Below are 20,826 nucleotides of genomic sequence, written 5' to 3'. Positions count from 1 at the left end.
GCCAATAAAAAATGAATATTGTATGAAGATGAAAGAATAAGAGTGTATTTTGCTCAGTGGCAATACGTAGAATCAATCCAGCTACCGTCCACAAAAGTGTTGAAAGAATTTAAAAAAATAAATGATTGTTGGTATTGATATTAGTGGAGTATAAAAAAGGTGGGGATAAAGGTTGTCCCAACTTTTTATTCAGGACCAACTCGATATCTATTCTGGATAAAATAAAATAGAACTGTTAAAAAAAAATTTAAGGGGCATCTGGGTGGTTCAGGTGGTTGAGCGTCCGATTCTTGGTACCGGGTCAGGTCAAGATCTCACAGTTTGCGAGAGCCCTTCGTGAGGCTCTACCCTGACAGCGTGGAGACTGCTTGGGATTCTGTCTCCCTCTCTCTCTCTCTGCCCCTCCCCAGCTCACTCTGTCTCTCTCAAAAATAAATAAATAAACATTAAAAAAAGTTAAGGGGCGCCTGGGTGGCTCAGTCAGTAAAGCTTCTGACTTCAGCTCAGGTCATGATTTCATGGTTCATGAGTTTGAGCCCCACATCAGGCTCTCTGCTGTCAGCGCAGAGACTGTTTCGGATCCTCTGTCCACCTCCCTCACTTCCCCTCCTCCGTTAGTTCTCTCTCTCTCTCTCTCTCTTAAAAATAAATACATAGGGGCGCCTGGGTGGCGCAGTCGGTTAAGCGTCCGACTTCAGCCAGGTCATGATCTCGTGGTCCGTGAGTTCGAGCCCCGCGTCAGGCTCTGGGCTGATGGCTCGGAGCCTGGAGCCTGTTTCCGATTCTGTGTCTCCCTCTCTCTCTGCTCCTCCCCCGTTCATGCTCTGTCTCTCTCTGTCCCAAAAATAAATAAAAAAAAAAAAAAAAAAACAAAAAAAAAAACGTTGAAAAATAAATACATAAATGTTACAAACATCTTAAAAATTTTTAAGATTTAAAAATTTTTTTTTTTCAACGTTTATTTATTTTTGGGACAGAGAGAGACAGAGCATGAACGGGGGAGGGGCAGAGAGAGAGGGAGACACAGAATCGGAAACAGGCTCCAGGCTCTGAGCCATCAGCCCAGAGCCTGACGCGGGGCTCGAACTCCCGGACCGCGAGATGGTGACCTGGCTGAAGTCGGACGCTTAACCGACTGCGCCACCCAGGCGCCCCAAAAATTTTTAAGATTTTAATTAATCTGGGTGGGAAAAATAAGGTTCAAAATGTTGTTGTCAGTTTGACAGTTAAGTTCCTTAGTAAAAGAAATGAAGAAAGAAGCAGATAGTTTCCTTATCGTTTATTAGTGAAAAAGAAATGAAGAAAGCACTTTGTGAACAGTATTAAAGGGACAGAATATCATGTATCAGAGAAGAATGGACTGCACAAAGGAAGGCCAGGATTCAGGATGTGTATTGGAGTCAGCACAGAAAGGTGGGCAGAGATGAGAAGGAAGAAAATTGCAGAGGTGGATGGCAGGAGGTCTGCTCGTCCATTAACGACACTGTATAGAAGCAGGGGGATGAATCAGGTCCATGAAACCATTAAGGTACACACTTGTTGGCATGGATTTACTTACCTGGAGAGAACCCACTGAAATTGAAAACCACAGTTTAAGGGCCAACAGAAACAAGAGAAGCATTGGTTATCATCTACCCAAGCTTTTGATTTTGTAGATGAGCAAACTGAACTCCAGAAAGATGAAATCACATTTTGAGGCCACATAGCTAAGGAACAGAAACACTGAAATTTGAATCCAGGTGTTCTAATTCCAGTTCATTGCCCCTGCCAAAATATTCTGCAAATTGGATGATGACAGTCCATTTCCCCTTATTTTGGTCGTAGTGTTCAAAATCCTTTTGGGGAAATTCACTCCTGCCAGTTGTCTGCAGTCTTGGGGGGGTGGGGAATTGGTGCTCAAGTTGTCTCCCAGCTAAGGCCTGAGCGTATGACCAAAAGCTAGACAAATGAGAGCTTTTCTCTCTGGGGCTTTGAATCCTGAATCCACTAATTCTAGGACAGGAAAAACGGATGGAGCTGAATCATCACAGCAGGCAAGCAGGCAAGTCTGTCAATTACATTCAGCTGCGTGAATCCCCGGAGCCTCCTCACTCTTGCTCCTCGTGAGCCTGGTTTTTCGTGTTGTTGTTATTTCACTTTTCCTTCCATTTCTGAATTATCTCATGTTACACACACTTATTCATTTTGTTATTATATATATAATATATAATATAATATGTAATATAATATAATATAATATATATATTTTATATATTTTTATATATATTATATATATATTTTATATATTTTTACATATATTTAATATACAATATGTATATTTTTTTATCGTTTTGCTTAACACAACAGAGCCCATTTCTTTTGCTTACATACAAAAAACTTTAATGCCAGCTCTGCTTCTAAGAATACAAACATGTCAGAACATGAGATCAGAAATTAAAGAAACAGTTAAAAGAAGAAAGGAAATGACAGAACCGAAGTTTTACAAACAAGACTGAAGTGGAATTTCAGATTAGGGGTATACACCTATTCATCCATGTACCGATATAATGCATTTTTATTAGGTATCTATACTGTGTCAGGCAGGAGTGAGATAGCAGCCGGTGGGCATCCAAATGAATGGAAGAGAGCCCACAACACATGCCAGAGACCTAACAGGCAAGCTGGGCAGCCGGAAGCAGAGAAAGTAGCACCCAAGAGCAAGGACTAATAGATTGGGAGAGAAAGCTGTCAGAACATGATCTGCAAGAAGACTGAACTATGTGCTCCCTGGAGCCACCTCATTCTTACTTCTGAGCCTGGTTCTTTCATTCTCCCTTCGGTTCTGGAAATTCTGAAATTGATCCCTGAATATAGGGCACAGCTGAGCCCACAGGTAGCACTAAGAACAGTAGGCACAATAAGACAACTCCACGGTCTTGCAATCTCTTACCTGGGCCTTGCAATTCTATTAAAATGTCACTGGGGGGAAATCAATGGTCAGGGAGAGGACACTGGGATTCTTGACATGATTTGCATTTAGGAGCCCTGAGCCTGACAGTCCAACAGTCCTTCTCGCCGGGCCTCAATTTCCTCTTCTGCACAATGAAGAAACAACACCCGCTCTGCTTGCCTCCTGAGTCGTGAGAAACACATAAGAAAATGGATGCAATAGCTTAGTAAATTGAGAAAAAAGATCAAGAGAAAAATGTAACTTTCCCTTTGGCATCGTTTTCAGCCTTTGTTATGAACAGCCATTTCTCAGCCATGGCAGAGAGAGAAGTTAAAAAAAAAAAAAAAAAAAACAGCTAAAGAAAAGGAGATTGTGGCTCTTCTACCAGCTTCAAAGGACAGCCTCCGGGTTATGCAGCTCCTAGAAATAAGGACAGAACAGAGGCTCTGGGAAGAGTTTTGACAAAAATTAAAGTGCAGGAAAGGCATGCCATGACTGAGAAATTACGAGTATTTGTTCAGAAAATATAGGGATTGCCATTGGAAATAATCTCTTTGAAAATGAGAATATATCCTTTATTTCTGAATCCATGCATTTAGCATCTGTCACAAATAAACGCTGTTGAATAAATGCATGAATGAAAATTACTCTTGCTTTGGCCCCAAATGCATATACTTGCCCAGCGTGGTACTCACAGTTTCTAAAATTGTGACATCAGTCATGCTGCTTAGAATGACAAACTCAGTACAGAACTTGTCTATTGTCCCTCTGGAGCCCTCTAATTTTACATCACTGATGAAAAATTACAGAAATGTAGAATGACAATGGGAATAAACCCATAGCAATAAAGGTAAGGTACCAATATTTTATTAGGAAGTTCAATTCCATGAAAGCAAGAATGAAGGACAGAAGGAAGCAAAGTAAGGAAGGAGGAGTGGAAAATTAAAGTGGTACATCACCGAGCTGGGCAAAAATTTTTAACTTCAGCAACTGGTTTCTTGGCCATATGACCTACTATGTCCCAGAAACAGTCCATAACCAGGAAAGAAAAGAATTATTCGGCTAGCCTCTTCCTGTTCCAGACCTGTCCCAGGCCTCTTGTTAAAATTTACCCCACATCACAGCATCTCTAGATTGTGTTATCTCTCTTTCTGGGCAAGTTCTGAACCCTCTTCAGGTCCAGTAAAGCCATTCAGTCAGGCACATGGTCAGGTCCTTCTTGGCACTCGTGATATCTTGTTGGACTAAAAGCACAGAAGCTGTCCAAGACTGCTAGGGTCTCAGGAGCCAGGGTGCCTGGCTGGCTCATTTGGTTAAACATCCGAGTATTTTGGCTGAAGTCATGAGCCCACTGACATCACAGAGTCTGCTTGGTATTCTCTGTCTTCTCTCTCTGCCTCTTCCCTACTCACATGCTCTCTCTCTCTCTCTCTCTCTCTCTCAGAATAAATTAATAAACTTAAAAAAAAAAAGATCTCAGGAGTCAACTTGAGAAGTTCTCACTGGAGTAAAATGGAAAAATTAGCAGCAAAGATACTGACTACACTGTATAAAACAGATCAAATACTTTAAAATCCCTGAATTTTTCATAATACTAAAAAAAACAAAAGCAACCACATTTGTTTGTTAGGGCATCATTCTATTGTTTTGAATACCAATAAATAAAGGAAATACATTGAGCACGTATCTTGCCTTTTCTATACAATCTATATTCAAGGTAACAAATAGCTAATATGGAAAAATTCTTTATAGTAGAATAGATCATTCAAAGATGTAGGAAAACTAAGAAAGTCAACATTTTGCAATCCTAGTGACATAGCAATCCAGGCAAAGATCATCAGTTGTTGCTAAAACCATTAGGTAAATGTTGGTGGGGAGCTTTGTGATAAATTGATTAGACTGACATTCTTTGAACCCACTGATTAATCTTCCTATCACTCAAAGTGGATCAACCAGACCTGATGCCCCTTCGTCTAATGTGATGCTATAGGAAGTACATAGCCCCATTCAGGCCATATTATTGCAAAAGGAAAAGGTTTTTGAAAACAACAACAACAACATTAATTTAATTAAGCATCTAGTTCTAAGTACCAGTTTTATAGAAAGCATTTAAAGAAACACTCATTAACAGCATTATGACATGACTCACCTAATTCAGCTATTCCATATTTGTTTGTTTCTTTGTGTGAGGAAAAACCATTAGTCTGAACTACATGGACACTGTATAATTATTATTCTTAAAGATTACAAATACATTATCGTTAAAGTCCAAAGTGATCTCAAGAAGGGTATCTGACCTTCATTAATTTACTTATTCAATCAAGATTTATTAGCCATCTACTGTAGGTCTAGCACTGCAGTAAGTGCTATTGATTCAGAGGTGCACATTAGAGTCTCCTTCCTGGATTTGATCACCGTTCCCTCAAAAGCTAGGATTCCATTCTTTTTTTTTTTTTAATGTTTATTTTTGAGAGAGAGAGAGAGAGAGAGAGAGAGAGCGGGGGAGGGGCTGAGAGAGAGGGAGACACAGAATCTGAAGCAGGCTGCAGGCTCTGAGCTGTCAGCACAGAGCCTGATGTGGGGCTCGAACCCATGAACCATGAGATTATGACCTGAGCTGAAGTCAGATGCTTAACTGACTGAGCCACCCAGGCACCCCAGGATAAATTAACCGTGAAGAGGTATTTGGAAGGGAGTGGTAGGAAGAGCTCTGACCTAGTTATCTAAATATCTGATAGCAGTCAAGTAGATATTAGACATGATCCAAGGCCATGTTAATGAGAATGGTAAGAGTTTTAGTTTGGGAAATTAAAATATATATTTTTGGCATTGAATCATAAAGCATAAAGCATAAAAAATTGCTTTATTCTCAATTTGTTCATGGCTTCTTTGATCTGAAAGTCTAGTTTATATAGAATTGGTGCAATAAAAAATTCAAATAACATTTAGCATTTTAACATGAACTTTTTTAAAAAAAAATTAAGTTTATTTATTTTGAGAGAGAGAGGCAGGGAGGGGCAGAGAGAGAGGGAGAGAGAATGCGGATCCGGGGCTGGACTTCATGAACCATGAGACCACGACCTGAGCCGAAATCAAGAGTCAGATACTTAACTGAGGCACTCCTGAACATTTTTAAAATTGGTTAGCAGGTACTTCACTTACAGATAAGTAAAAAAAAGAAAAACAAAACAAAAAAAACAAACAAAACAAAAAATTGTTTTGGTATGGAAGTCAACCAGAAGAACAATATATATAGTGTCATTAGTCACAAATGGACTTCTAAGAGAGTCAGCTGATTTTTAAAATTTGGAAAGAAGAAGAATGGAACCTCTGGAATTTCATCCTCATATGACAGAGTCCAACAAGGAGTCCTGCAGACTCCTTGTCAAGCAAAGATTATATGCAAGTTTGTCATGTAATTGGAATAATATATCACTTTTGTAGAGGGACTTTAGTTGCATCATTGTGTCCAGTAAGCATTTTTTAATCATCTTGGCTGGGAAGAAAGCTCAGGAGACTTCATAGTCTTCGAAATAATTTTGAAAAAGAACCCTTCATATTTCATAGAATACATTTTTCAACAAATTAACTAGAGTTATGAGAGTTTGGGAAAATAGGTCCTCTGAACTTCTTGAGGTCAATGAGAGTTTAACTTGCTTTCAAAAGGAATCTTTCTGTCTTATTGTCCCCTATGGGAAGCTTGAAAGACTCCTTCTTTACTTAAACTTGTGTCAAAGTCCCACTTTCAGAGGAAGAGACCAGTTTAGCCAGTTGAGACTGGCAAAAGGACTCTTTAACTTGCATTGAGGACAGTGGCAAGAAGCTAGATTGAAGAGAAGGCAATTAGGACACCAAGAAATGGACTTCCTGGAGATACCCTGAGCAACTATATGAGAGACTCTTTCAAAGGAGAGCTCCGAATAGGGGATGTGACTGTGATAATACAGTGGATGATTTTGAGATTATCTCCCTCACATCCCTATTTAGAGAATTTCTTCTGATCTCAGTCCATCTCCTTGGTCCCCAAAGGAGCTATTGCAATAGTACTATCTTTGGGTGTTTTGCTTATAAATAGTGAATCTTAAGACCTCTGGATCCATGTTTCTTGCCACACGTATGAAAGCACAGAGATAGCTGGCCAATAGGGAGAAAGGAATAATGAAGCAGTGGCACAAAATGATGAGAAAAAAAGACATGGGAAATAGAGTCCCAAACACTGGTATGCTAGGAGATGTTTAACAACTAGTACCCCATTAAAAAAAAATGTTAAAGGCCTGATTGGGGCGCCTGGGTAGCTCAGTCAGTCAAGTGTCCAACTCTTGATCTTGGCTCAGGTCATGATCCCAGGGTCGTGAGATCAAGCCCTGTGTGGGGCTCCACACTGAGCATGGAACCTGCTTAAGATTCTCTCTCTTTCTCCCTCTGCCCCTCTCCCTCGCTCACACTATCTCTTTCTCTAAAAAAAAAAAAAAATAAGTGAATAAATAATGATAATAAATAAAAATTTTAAAGGCCTACTTGTAGCATTTGCCAATGACTGTGGTGTAAATTCTCCTATTATAGCTGATTTCAAACTAATGGGATGTCACTGAATGTAAGTTTGAAAGAGATTCCTAGTAGCACACCATTATATAGTCTTTCCAACACAGAGATACAATTAATGTGTATAATTTCAAGAGCACAGATGATAATAAAATATCAAATAGGTAATATTAAAACCAATAACAGCAAAAAAAAAAAATCAGGAAATGATGAGATCTGATTAAGTTTACTTCACTGTATTTTTTTTTCAATTTTTAATAATGGCTGTGTTTTACAATGAGCTGTAAAAAGTCCTGAATTTAATAATTGACCCTGGTTAGCCGGAAAGGCTGGTTCTGAGTGGGCCTGATGGTTTAAACATGCCTTGTTTCAGTTGTCTCTTAAACCAGCAATCCCTTTCTTGTCCTTGAATTACTTGAGATAACTCAGTGCTTTAAAAAAATTTTTTTAACATTTATTTATTTTTGAGACAGGGAGAGATAGAGCATGAACAGGGGAGGGTCAGAGAGAGGGAGACACAGAATCTGAAACAGGCTCCAGGCTCTGAGCTGTCAGCCCAGAGCCCGACTCAGGGCTCGAGCTCATGGAGTGTGAGATCATGACCTGAGCCGAAGTCGGCCGCTTAACCGACTGAGCCACTCAGGCCCCCCTACTCAGTGCTTTTAAAGTAAGCCTCTCTCTGTCTCCCTCCCTCTCTCTCTCTCTCTCTCTCCCCCCCCTCTCTCTCCCTCCCTCCCTCCCTCTTTCTTTCTCACTCCCTCTCTCTCTCTGTTACACATAAGCTGACTCATGTTGGATTTTGGCCATTTGTCACATGGGTAGGTGTTTTACTAGGGGTTGGTTCTCACTACAATTTTCAAGATAGTAGGAAAAGTATAATATATAAAAAGCCTTAATAGTACTTCCTTTTTACTGATTCCTTGTGTAAAGTACTATGGTTAACACTCTGATACAAGCTAACTTCAGGTTTTTTCCCCTCATGATTGCTTATACCAATTATCCTTCCACCATCCAGGCAGCTACAAGAGCTTGGCTTGTGAATGCCTTCAGGGCCAGTGAGAATATAACTGGCAAGAAGGCATTGTTCATCTTCAAGTTTCAAATTAGGCTTTTTAAAAAGTCTGTCATATAAGCTATAGTCTTGAAAGCAAGTGTTTCTCTTATAGAAGCTAGGCTTTTTTGAGTAATAAAAGATTTTGGTGATCTCTAAAGACTAAGATCCTTGCAGTTCTCAGAGCACAGTGTTCATGGGTAAATCAGAGGATGAGGAGGATATGTGACAATGTAAGAACAATTTCCTATCTCAAAAAGATAGAAAAATGAGACTAATGGGTAATAAGGGAAAATCAGTAAGGAAATGGCTAGAACTTAGAATGTGCTACCCTGAAAGATGCTCAAAGGTTCCACATTGCTGGAATTGGGGGTAGTATATAGCAGCACAATGAAAACTGTGATAGAAGCCCAAGCATACTTGAGAGTCTCCCACAATATAAAAGGCTACACATTTTTACAACGTATTCCTGCAAGTTTCCAACATGGTCCCTAAGCAATAAAGCAGAATGACTGAGGAGGGTGTACCAGTGCGTGGGTCTTGGACCCCCCCAAGAGAGGACATGCTGAGGCCCATGGACTGCAAGAAGCCTATTGGGGGTGGGGGGAAGGATGAGGGATTTACATTCATAACAATCAGAGGTTATTGCAGCACTGGGGCCTCTGGCAGTGAAAGTAACAAAGACCAGCTGCCTATTCCCAGACTTAGTGAATTACCCCCCGGCATAGGCCAGGGACAACAGAACATGGTAGTTGGATTAGAGGTTCCAACGTGCCAATACTGGCATGGCTCAGGCACTCATAGTGTCTCTACAGAGGTCAGGAGAAAGAGAAGGGGATTAGAAAAAAAGTCTGAGTTCTCCTGAATTGGCAACATTTTATTATGTACCTTTAGCAGGCCCGGGCCTTATGAACAAAGTTCCATTATGTTGTATATAGACAAACATTAAGAGTTACCTTTTTCACACCTAAGATTTTTTTAAATAGTTTCTATAAATTCTTCCCACTAGAAATTTCTGGTTCAGTTTAGGATTAGGAGCAGGGATCATAGGATTTAAGATTTAGAGGCTAAGTATTCCTTGTCCCATATTCTAGCCTGAGGTCTACTTACAAAAAAAAGTAGAGTCTGAGAATCACCAGAGTACATGGGTAATAAGCACTTAGTTTGTCTTTGGGATAAACTAGGTCCTATATTTTTTTAATATAAATATATAGGATCCATAAATACATGTTGGGGCAACAGTTTTTGCCATATAATTTTGATATTTCCATTAGCACTTAAAGACTGGAATAGGTCCAAAGTGAAATTCAGCATTGTCCATTATAAGTATTTTTGTCTGAGTCCAAGATAAGTGCAGTTTGATAATAGATACAACAAATATTAGTCATTTTTTAAAAGAAAGAAATAAAGGAAAAAAGAAGAAATTCATCCTCAAATGATTCAGATTCTGATTCTGGCCTAGGTTGAGTCTTGGGAATGTTCATATCAACAAGTAGCTTTCTCAGGTAGTAATCTTGCAATGAATAGAACCAACTCTACACATCCAGGCACAAAAATGGTCTTAGATTTGACATAGTTCATAGCATTCAACCATAAGTTGAAGGACCAGGCTTTGCAAAGAGGCATTAGGAAGCTCAGTTGATCTCAGTAACAGTAATTGGTAAACAGTTTCTCTTTTCAAGAGAGGAAGGAAGGAAGGAAGGAAGGAAGGAAGGAAGGAAGGAAGGAAGGAAGGAAGGAAGGAAGGAAGGAAGGAAGGAAAAGATGGAAGGAAAGAAAGAAAAGAAAAGAAAAAGAAAAGAAAAGAAAAGAAAGAAAAGAGAGAGAATTGCACTGTTATTCAGTCTCTGCCTCAATTTTCTGAAGATTCAGACTCCAAGAGAAGAGCATTTGATAGACTGAGTTTTGGTCTTATGTCCTCCAGTTGGCCAGAGGAAGCCAAGATACATTGATTGGCAGTTCCATTAAAGGGGAAAAGTAGATCCCCAAAATAAAAGTAGGGGCTATTACTAGAAGAAAGAAGACTTGATGATAGGAAGACAAAACCACAGTTGTTCATCACAGCACCCAGGTAACTCAGATGTGGTAATGAAAACCACATGTCTAGAAATATTGCCATTGGCTAGTCCAAGTGCAGTGGTATTTACAATTAATTGACCACAGCCAGTTACAGAAAGCTTGCCGTTGGGGATTCTATGATGATATCTGTATTGGCTTTCCAGGGCTGCCATAACAAAAGACTACAAACTGAGTTGTTTAAAATAACGGAAAATTACCCTCTCACAATTCTGGAGGCTAAAAGTCTGAAATCAAAATGTATGCTGAGCTCTACTTTCATAAAGGCTCTAGGGTAGGATCCTTCTTTGCCTCTTAGACCAGCTTCTAGTGGCTCCAGGCATTCCTTGGCTTGGGATACGTAACTCCAATCTCCGGCTCAACCTTCACATGGCCTTCTTTGTGTTTTGGCACACCTCTATTTCAAATCTCCCTTTGCTTTTCCCTTACAGGAACACTTGTTATTGGATATAGGTAGGACAAACCCAATTCTGAAAATGATCTCATCTGAGATCCTTAACTTATTATATTAGAAGTCTCTTTCTCTAAATGAGGTGACATTCATGGGTCAGGGATTACAACATGGACTTACCTTTTTTCTTTTCTTTTTTAAGTTTATTTATTTATTTTGAGAGAGAGAAGGAGAGAGAGAGAGAGGGAGAGAGAGAGAGAGATCATGAGCCGGGGAGGGGCAGAGAGAAGAAAGAGATTGAATCCCAAGCAGGCTCCATGCTCCGTGCTGAGTTGACAATTAGGGGCTCCATCCCTTGACAGTGAGATCATGACCTGAGCCAAAATCAAGAGTCAGACTTTTTTTTTTTATTTTTTTTCAACGTTTTTATTTATTTTTGGGACAGAGAGAGACAGAGCATGAACGGGGGAGGGGCAGAGAGAGAGAGAGACACAGAATCGGAAACAGGCTCCAGGCTCCGAGCCATCAGCCCAGAGCCCGACGCGGGGCTCGAACTCACGGACCGCGAGATCGTGACCTGGCTGAAGTCGGACGCTTAACCAACTGCGCCACCCAGGCGCCCCTAGAGTCAGACATTTAACCAACTGAGCCACCCAGGTGCCCCAACATGGACTTATCTTTTGCAGGGAACGGGGGCCACCATTCAATTCACTACCCTATCCTTAAAGACTATTCAAGCTCTAGAGTAGATTCCAGGGATGATACAATATATAACTAAAAATCAAGGTCAATTGTGATAAGTTCCAAATAACATTTAAAAAAAGAAAGAGAAAAGGGGCACTTCGGTGACTGAGTTGAACATCCGATTTTGGCTCAGGTCATGATCTCGGGGTTTGTGAGTTTGAGCCCTGCATGGAGCTTGCTGCTGTCAGTACAGAGCCTACTTTGGATCCTCTGTCCCCCTCTCTCTTGACCCATCCCCCACTCATGCTCTCTTTCAAAAATAAAAAAATAAGCATTTAAAAAAAGTAAACATTTTTTTAAAAAGGAAAAAGAAAAAAAATTCTGGGTCCAACATAAAGGGGTAAGCACACTTTCTGAGAAAATGAGAGAAGACCTATGGGCAAATACATGGCATCTCCAGTAGACAGATATGATAAAGAGAGTGTTCTAGCCAGAAAAAAAACTACGTGAACAAAGCTTTGGAAGCTGAAAAGAAGAAAATATGATTAATCCATTAGTTTAGTGTAGATTTTAAATTGAAAGCATCACAAACACTGAATAATTTGATCAGAAAATAAATTTTTTAGAGGATATTGAGTTCTTCACACAGTCTCCAGGAAAACTGAGAACCATATTCAGAAGCTAGGATGAACATCACACACGGAACTGATCTTATGAAGAAATCATGCCTTCCCCACCGCCCCCACCCCACATTTGGGCACAGGTTGTTATATGTTATACCAATGCTATCAATGACCAATGCTATCCAGATTCCTGCCACATTCCCCTCTTGTACTGTAAAAAGAAAAGTAATGTTAGCAAGGATTGGCCCATGTAGTAGGCAGAATTCAATAATGGTACCCTATGATATCCCATCCTAATTTCCAGGATTGTGAATATGATGACATACCATGACTGTAATTATGTTAGATTACATGGTACAAGGGTTTATATAGATGCTTTTAAGGCTACTACTCAGTTGACTATAGAGAGATTGTCTAGGTGGGCCTAATTTAATCAAAGAGGTTTTTTTTGTTTTGTTTTTTTTTTTGTTTTTTTACATAAAGACTTTATTCTAGTTGGTGGTGCTATGGGAGGTCAGAGACATTTGAAGCACAAGGATTTGGTGTGCTGTTTCTGGCTTTAAAGATGAAGGGGGCCATATAGAAAGACAGGAGCGTGATCTCTGGCTAACATCCAGGAAAGAGATGGGGACCTCAGTCCTATTAATGCAAGGACCTGAATTCTGCCAATGATCTGAATGAGACTGGGAGCATATTCTTCTGCAGAGCCTCCACATAAGAGTCCGTCCTGGCCCACACCTTGATTTTGACCCTTGAGACCCTAAGCAGAGAACCCAGATAGGTCTACTCTGACTTCTGACCTACAGAACTGTGAGATAATAAATGGGTGAAATTTTAAGCCTCTCTAACTTGGTGGCAATTCGTTATAGCAACCGAATATAGCCAGCTTCAAGGATGTTTTATTAGATCATGGAACCAAGCCCAGGGTCTTGTCGCTCAGCACTTTCTTTTGTGGGACTGTCTCCTCCTACAGATTGTGTGCGAGGTTCTAATTCTGCGGTTACTGCCAAGTGCCCTCTCTCTGCTCCCACTTCGGACCTCTTCCTTCAGTTCCCTCTGACTGAGTCTCGCCCACGTGCCTGACAAAAGAGGAATGGGACCAGAGCTTACTCCCTCCTAAAAAGTCCTGAGGTGGGTTGCCCAGACCTTGAAGACACTAGGCCTTGGGGCATATCCTCTTGCCCTTTTTCTTCCTGATAGCTGGAATGTGCAAAGATGTGAGTCTTCTTCTTGTCCACCCAAATTATGAACCTATTAAGAAGTGAAGAATTGGCAGATAGCAAAAATATCCCCTTCGTTCAGGGGTCATATTCAAAATATTTAATACTTTCATGGGCACCTGGTTGGCTCAGTCAGTTGAGTCTGACTCTTGCTTTCAGCTCAGGTCATGATCTCACAGTTTTGGGAATTCAAGCCCCACGTTGGGCTCTGCACTGGCAGCACGAAGCTTGCTTGCGATTCTGTCTCTCTTCCTCTCTCTCTTCCCCTCCCCTCCTCATGCTGTCTCTGTCTCTCTCAAATAAATAAACTAAAAAATTACAAAATATTTAATACTCTCTATGCTAATACAAAGCAAAATACAGATTCAATATTTAAAATCTAGTTCCTTATTATCTAAATACAGAATATGTTATAAAGTACACAATCATGATAACTTGCAATGCAAATATTGATCAAATAATTCTAACAATTAAGTCATTTGTTGATTTTTATAAATTGTTGATATAATCTTTTGTTTGACAAAGTTGTAAACAGCTAAGTAACACTCATATCAAAGTCATGACCTTGAACCACATCAACATTTTTGACTTCCCAACTTAAAGTTATACCTGCTGGTGATATGTAACTTAATAAGTAGAGAATATCTCTTAATGTCTATTATGTAGTTCATGGTACAACTCTCTCAGATTATACCTTTGTTTAAATAATACCAATTAAATATTTAAAAATATTAAGCTTTTTAATACAGTGAAAAATTTTAAGCAATCTGTACAGTAATACAAATTTATATATAAACCAATGTTAAAATATATCCCCTTCATTACCTAAATTCTTCTGAACCTTTTATATATTCAATATTTCTATTATTGACTAAGTCACTAGATAATTTCTTGAAGTATTTATTTAATAGGCTTAATTTCATCGATTTTTTCCTACTTCAGTGAACAAAGTTTTATAAGATTTTTAGACACTTTTCAGGATTCGATAAATTAGAAATCTTTTTTTTTTCTTGTTATCAAAACAACAATGGTTTTCATACACCAAACAGGTTACTAATTTTTACTGAGATAAAACTTTGTTTTATTTCAAATGATACAGTTTTTTGATGTGACTATAATGTGTTTTTTTTTTTTTTACTTTCATAGTTTCCCTTAATTTTATGTTTCAACTATTCTCATTATTTGTTTATTGCTGTCAGTTTTTGTAACTGAGATGTGTTGTTTTCTTATACAGCTCAAGACCATACTGACTCGGTGCTAGACTCTCACTTATTGAAGCTAAATCTCTATAAATAGTTCATTTTACAAATACTTAAGTACCCCCATTTCACAATTTTTATTAAATGTAGTAATCAGGTGTTTGCAATTTGGGCACCATACACTATTAAAGTCCAAATAGTTTTCCAATTTTTATTCTTTTACTCCAACAAGTTCTGTTTTTTGTTGTTTTTTTAATTCTTTTAATGTTTATTTTTGAGAGAAAGGGAGAGAGACAGAGTGCGAGGGGAGGAGGGTCAGAGAGAGAGGGAGACACAGCATCCGAAGCAGGCTCCATGCTCTGAGCTGTCAGCAAAGAGCCTGATGTGGGGCTTGAACTCATGAACCATGAGATGGTTACCTGAGCTGAAGTCGGACGCTTAACCGACTGGCTGAGCCACCCAGGCGCCCCATACTCCAACATGTTCTGACATGTTGACTCTTTCAAAGTTTATTTGGCTATATGGGAGTAAATCAAAGTTATTGAGAAAATATTTAAAGTGATTCACATCATCCAGTGATAAATGAGTACAGTGACTAATTTGGTGCATTAAAATATCTGGGAAATTTTCTTAAATTTTTTTCGGGACTCTCAACTTTCTTCCATAGCATTCCTCTAACATCTTCTGTGCAAAGTTCAATTGGGTTTTCACATAATTTATCTCATTGAAACTATTTTTCTCAAGCAATAAAATTAGATGTTATTTTGGCCATTGTTCTTTCTAGTTCTGGATAAACAAAAGTACTAACCTATATTTTAAATCATAAACTTCAGATTTTAAGTAAATTATTAAAACATTTTAATGTGAAACACTTGGTGCTTTGTTAATAACTTAAAATTTTGAAAATTTATTGCCTTGATATTTAAGATATCTGAAAAGTATTGTCTCATTACTGTAGATAAATGTTTTGACCCAGAAGAACAATATATCCAGTGTACAATCTTATGCACATATTGACATTATTCTTTTCTTTAAGTTCTATTAAATAATATGTATCTGAAAATGCTTGATTTTTCCAGCTATCAGATAGTGTTAAAATTTCTTATGGCACTTTTTAAAGATTTTTTAATTTGCTTATTGACACTCCTATAAAAATTCTTGACTGTAGTTTGTTTTCCAATTCTCCAAATGTGTTACTATGCGAAACTAAGTTCTTTTCCATGTTGTCCTCATTGATAACCACAGGTTTTCCTTTTCTTTTTTTTTTTTTTTTTAATGTTTATTTATTTTTGAGAGAGGGAGAGAGACGGAGTGTGAGCAGGGGCGGAGGTGCAGAGAGAGAGGGAGACATAGAATCTGAACCAGGCTCCAGGCTCTGAGCTGTCAGCACAGAGTCTGACGTGGGCTCGAACCCACAAGCTGTGAGATCATGACCTGAGCTGAAGTCAGACGCTTAACTGACTGAGCCACCCAGGCGCCCTAGGTTTTCTTTATTAGAATCATGAGTTTTAACAAAACATGAGAGTAGTTCTTAATGTATTATGGAATACTTCTAACTGGAATAATACAAACTTGGGGACCATCTACATTACCATTTATGTCACTAACAAAAACCAAGATCAAGTTGTTTTTTTATTCCAATATACTCATTAATTCATTTGTTTGTACTACTTCTTACATAGTATCAATCATTCCAAGTTGTTTTGGTTGCTATAGTTTCAGGCTATGGTTTAATGTTAATATCATTTTGTCTTGATTACCCTACAGATATAGAGGATTCAGGTTTATAACATCTGAAATTCACATTTAAGAAACTAATCTAAACTTTGGAGTCCCTTCAATTTAGGAGCTGACTTTAATTGTTTTATTGTAAATTCTTGAATGGCCAGAGTATACTTGGCCCTTTGATGTTCTGAAATTTGTCAGCACAGTATACAATAACTCTAATGCCATTGTCTACTCAATAGTCTGTCCCAAATTTTGTCAAAATATGTTTTCTAATCAACTAACCAAAGTTCTACAATGAGAGAAAGAGACAGCATAACATAAAATTGCTAACAACATAGAGATGACCAGAATTTCTATATAAACCTCTCCTATTAGGAATTTCCTGGGGTAAGATTAAGTTTCAAAATTTAATCCCACTGAAAGTTTTAGTCTAAAGACATAAATTCAGAAATCAAATCGTTTTGCCCTTGTGGGCTAAATTTTCAAAGAAATTATAAAGTAAAAAAGCCATAAGTTAAAGTCCAAAGGAGTTAAAATTTAAAATGAAATGTTTTGTCCCTATGAATTAAAATTCAAATGAATTAAGGATGAGAGTCATCCTTCCCAGCTTCCGTTTCTACTCAATCTCAGCCAGTAAGGTTTCATTGTGATTGTTTAGCAGTCAAGGCTAATGTATTCTCTGACTAGAAATGAAAAAGTTCCTTCAGGGCCTCAGAAGAAAGAGTCCAAAAAAGTCAATAGGACACCAAATGATCCAATACTTCTTGATCCCCCAAATTTATAAAATAAGCCAATAGTTAGTCTCGATGCAGTTCCCCAAATCCAGTCTTCAGTATTTTCAAAGACCATAGCAGAAACACAATGTCTTATGAGAGAGAACACCTTGTGACTTTCAGCCTCATAGGGGTGTTAGCCAGTCTATGGGCGGCTGTCCAGGGTCTACACCTAAGGTCCTTACCCATAGATGGAAGAAATTTCTCATCAAGAAATTAATTTTGGCATTACAAATATACCATAGCTGGCAGGAAAGATCCACCTATACACATGGTTTTCTCTCTTAGACAGTGACATTTTTGACAACACTGCCTTTTACAAAGTTTAGAAATTTTTTGTGGTAGGTAGCCCTAGTTATCAGGTATTAAATTGAGGTATCTTTTCTGCATGTTTAGTACTCCTTAATTTCCATTTGCTTATTGATTCTGGTGTGTCTGGCCCTCCAATACTGAAATGAGTATAAGCTATACCTACTGACATAGACTCCACTATATATTATGTTCCAGTATTTTCCATCGTGCCACAGAAGCCTTTGACAATGCCTTTTGCTGTGGAATAGCTTAAGTCAAAGAAACCTGCCTCTTGGGAAAATTTCTCCTTTATTTCCACATTTGTCTCAGCAGAAAAGTCATCCTCAATACATTCAAACACTGAAGCTTCTTTTGAGGCTTCTTTAGTATGTACCTCTGGGGGTCTAGGCTAGACTAATACCCAGGCTATGTGCTCTTAAGACATGGAAATTTCTCACATTTTTAATGTGCTGGACACGAACAGCATTTCTCTTGTTATTATATCTCTTTCTGCCTCAACCATGTCTCAATTCTTTTCATAAAGTTAAATCTGCTTCTTAAATGGATCTTTTCCTTCTCTAACCAATGTAAAATTAGTACCATTTATAAAATCTCAAGGTCTTGTTTTCTTTCACTTTTACTTTGCTTTCTGGACAGACATTTATTTGTCTAACAATTTTTCATAATAAGAAATAGGAAATGAGTGAGCTCTGGACTTGCCAGAGCAACTATTTTTCAAATAAATCTTGGCTACCTCCATGTCTATGAATTGGATATTCTTACTCAGGAGGAATTCTCCCATCAGACCAACATCTGTCCAAGGTCTGAACTTGATCTATTATTTGCCAGCTCAGCTCTCCTTGAATAACTTTGTTGCACCTTCTCATGGAATCTCAATTACATAAATTTCTTAATCAGGGACCCCCAGGACACAGGCAATAGCTGTTGCTTCCCTGGTAAGAGCCTCATTTCACTTTGATCCTCTGTAATGCTTTGAATATTTTATGATGCTCCTCTGGTCTTCCTTTTGCAGACCAGTCCAATTTACTTTAACCACTTTTAATAGCTGTCACATTCTTTAAGGGGTAATTTCCACATAACTCTTACTATGGATGTTACTTGTAGGTCTGACAAAGTTTCCTTCTGTATTGTCTTTTCCTGGATCTCTATCCCTCTAGGGAAGTTTATTCCAGGAAGCTTTGTGAGACTTTGTCTCTCTCTACTAGATTCTTTTTTTTTTTTTTTTTTAAGTTTATTCATGTATTTTTGGGAGAGAGAGAGAGAGAACAGAGTCCTGGCAGAAGAGAGAGGGAGGGAGAATCCCAAGCAGGCTCTGCAATGTCATCACAGAGCCCAATGTAGGGCTTGAACCTGCAAACCATGAGATCATGACCTGGGCAGAGAACAAGAGTCAGATGTTTAACCAACTGAGCCACCAGGTGCCCCTCTGCTAGATTCTTTAAGAGCCCAGCACACTGGGCTCAAACAGTGAGTAAAATATCAGCCCCATTCTAAAACACATTTCAAGAACAGTTAGAAGCAGATTTATCTCCTTTATCCTTTTATCTTCCTCTATCCTAGCCTATGTGAACTCATTTCTCCATTCCTGTCTCTCTAGTCTCCCACTGAAATTTCAGCTTCCTCTTAAGGAAGGAGGAATTCTCCCTCTAGCTTAATTCTTTGTTCTTATCCTGCTGCTCCTCTTCTGACACTAAGACTGAAGGATGTATTTCAAACTACTCTGGTTTCTTGATTTCCTGAATGAAATGAATTCCTAGAACTAGAAATTTCCAGGCCCATGACGCTTTGTTGCATCAGTCATTTTATTCAGTTCTGTACCTCAACACAAGAAGATGACCTATCTCTTTCTGAGAGAAGCTGCTGTTCCCTTTTATTCATTCATAGAGTTAAGGACACAGAGTACCCCTCCCCATGTAAATTAACACTTTGCATCTCCAAAATCTAAGACTTGTGTCTCCGCATAACTGGAGAGACTCTTGAGTCTGCAAACAAATGGCTTGAATGCTAAGAATCGGCCCACCAAACTGAGGCTGGAATCGGGTTTTACAGGTTTAATGCTTAATATAATTTTCTGGGCCACCTTTTAAGAAAAAGAACACAAAATTTTGAATACAAAACTAGGTAAGAAAAATAGGTAGCTATATAGAATAAGGAAGAAAAATAGTAAATTACAAACTTTAAGATCTATAAACATCAGCAAATTCAAAGAGATAATGATATATTATATTAATTGTTTAAAACACCTTGGTAATAATTTTCTCTTGCATTTTTCTATGCATTCTCTTTGATCACCTCTTCACACAAGGATTTTTTTATAGAGAATATAGGAATATAGAAAGGTAATTCAGCCTTTTCTTTAGGTTGACCGATTTTTTACTATTATTAATAGTCAGGGCCCATCAAATTTTTTCTTCACACACATAGATATATTTACTATTCATCATACAGCTATGGAGTTGTGGGCCACAAAGATGAATCTTGTTACAGTATTTTCTACCAGAACTCCAATGTATCTCCAAATCAGTTACCTTAAGCCAGATTCCAAAACAGCCTGGAGCCATTTGTTAAAAGAAACATTTCTTTAAGCAACTGTAATGAAAATATCTTAATTCTTGGGGTACCTGGGTGGCTCAGCTGGTACAGCATCTGACTTCAGTTCAGGTTGATCTCACGATTCGTGGCCTTGAGCCCTGTGTCGGGCTCTGGGCTGACAGCTCAGAGCCTGGAGCCTTCTTCAGATTCTGTGTCTCCCTCTCTCTCTGCCCCTCCCCCCACTCACACTCTGTCTCTCTCTCTCTCTCAAAAATAAACATTAAAAAAAAAAGAAGAAAATATCTTAATTCTCACATTCCCTGATAACATAACCATGTGAGCATATTGTAAGGACCCATGCAAATGGAGGGCCCTAAAGCAAATACTTAATTAGCTTCAGGATAAATCTGCCTCTATCCTTTGTAATTTCCTTCCTGGGTCCTAAATACAGTTGAAAGCAGGAGAAAATGGCACAGAATCTAGGGCAGCACATTTTTTCTCTCTACCCAAGTCTGGCACAAATGCCTTGAAGCTGGAAGCTTACACAATAGAATTCTTGTAGTTCAGAGAAAATTTAGTTACTGTTTAAAGCTCTAGCTTACCTAATTTTTTAATAACATGGTTAAATAGAAAATATTTCTTTGGCCTCTGTTATCCAAAAGTTGTTCAAAAGTTCTTAATCGAAACTCTCAGGCCACACCAGTTTAGGAAAATCTGTACCTGCATATTTCAAGGTTAATCCAAAGTAGCCCAGAACTTGAGGGTG

At 38.5% G+C, this 20,826-nt stretch overlaps 1 long non-coding RNA gene across 1 annotated transcript; it reads right to left on the bottom strand.

Moving 5' to 3' along the window:
* Positions 1 to 1,264: 1,264 nt before the first annotated feature.
* Positions 1,265 to 20,303, bottom strand: LOC147579017 (uncharacterized). The gene is made up of 3 exons (XR_015253120.1): positions 20,150 to 20,303; positions 2,930 to 3,112; positions 1,265 to 1,483 (listed from the first exon to the last, which is right to left on the bottom strand). It is a non-coding gene; the product is annotated as an uncharacterized LOC147579017 (long non-coding RNA).
* Positions 20,304 to 20,826: the final 523 nt, after the last annotated feature.

The sequence above is a fragment of the Puma concolor genome, chromosome B4 (assembly GCF_028749965.1).
Source record: "Puma concolor isolate L17-30 chromosome B4, mPumCon1.1.hap2, whole genome shotgun sequence".
Classification (NCBI taxonomy): Eukaryota; Metazoa; Chordata; class Mammalia; order Carnivora; family Felidae; genus Puma; species Puma concolor.
Note: the sequence above shows the minus strand (reverse complement) of the source record. Positions and strands in the feature narration are given on the sequence as shown.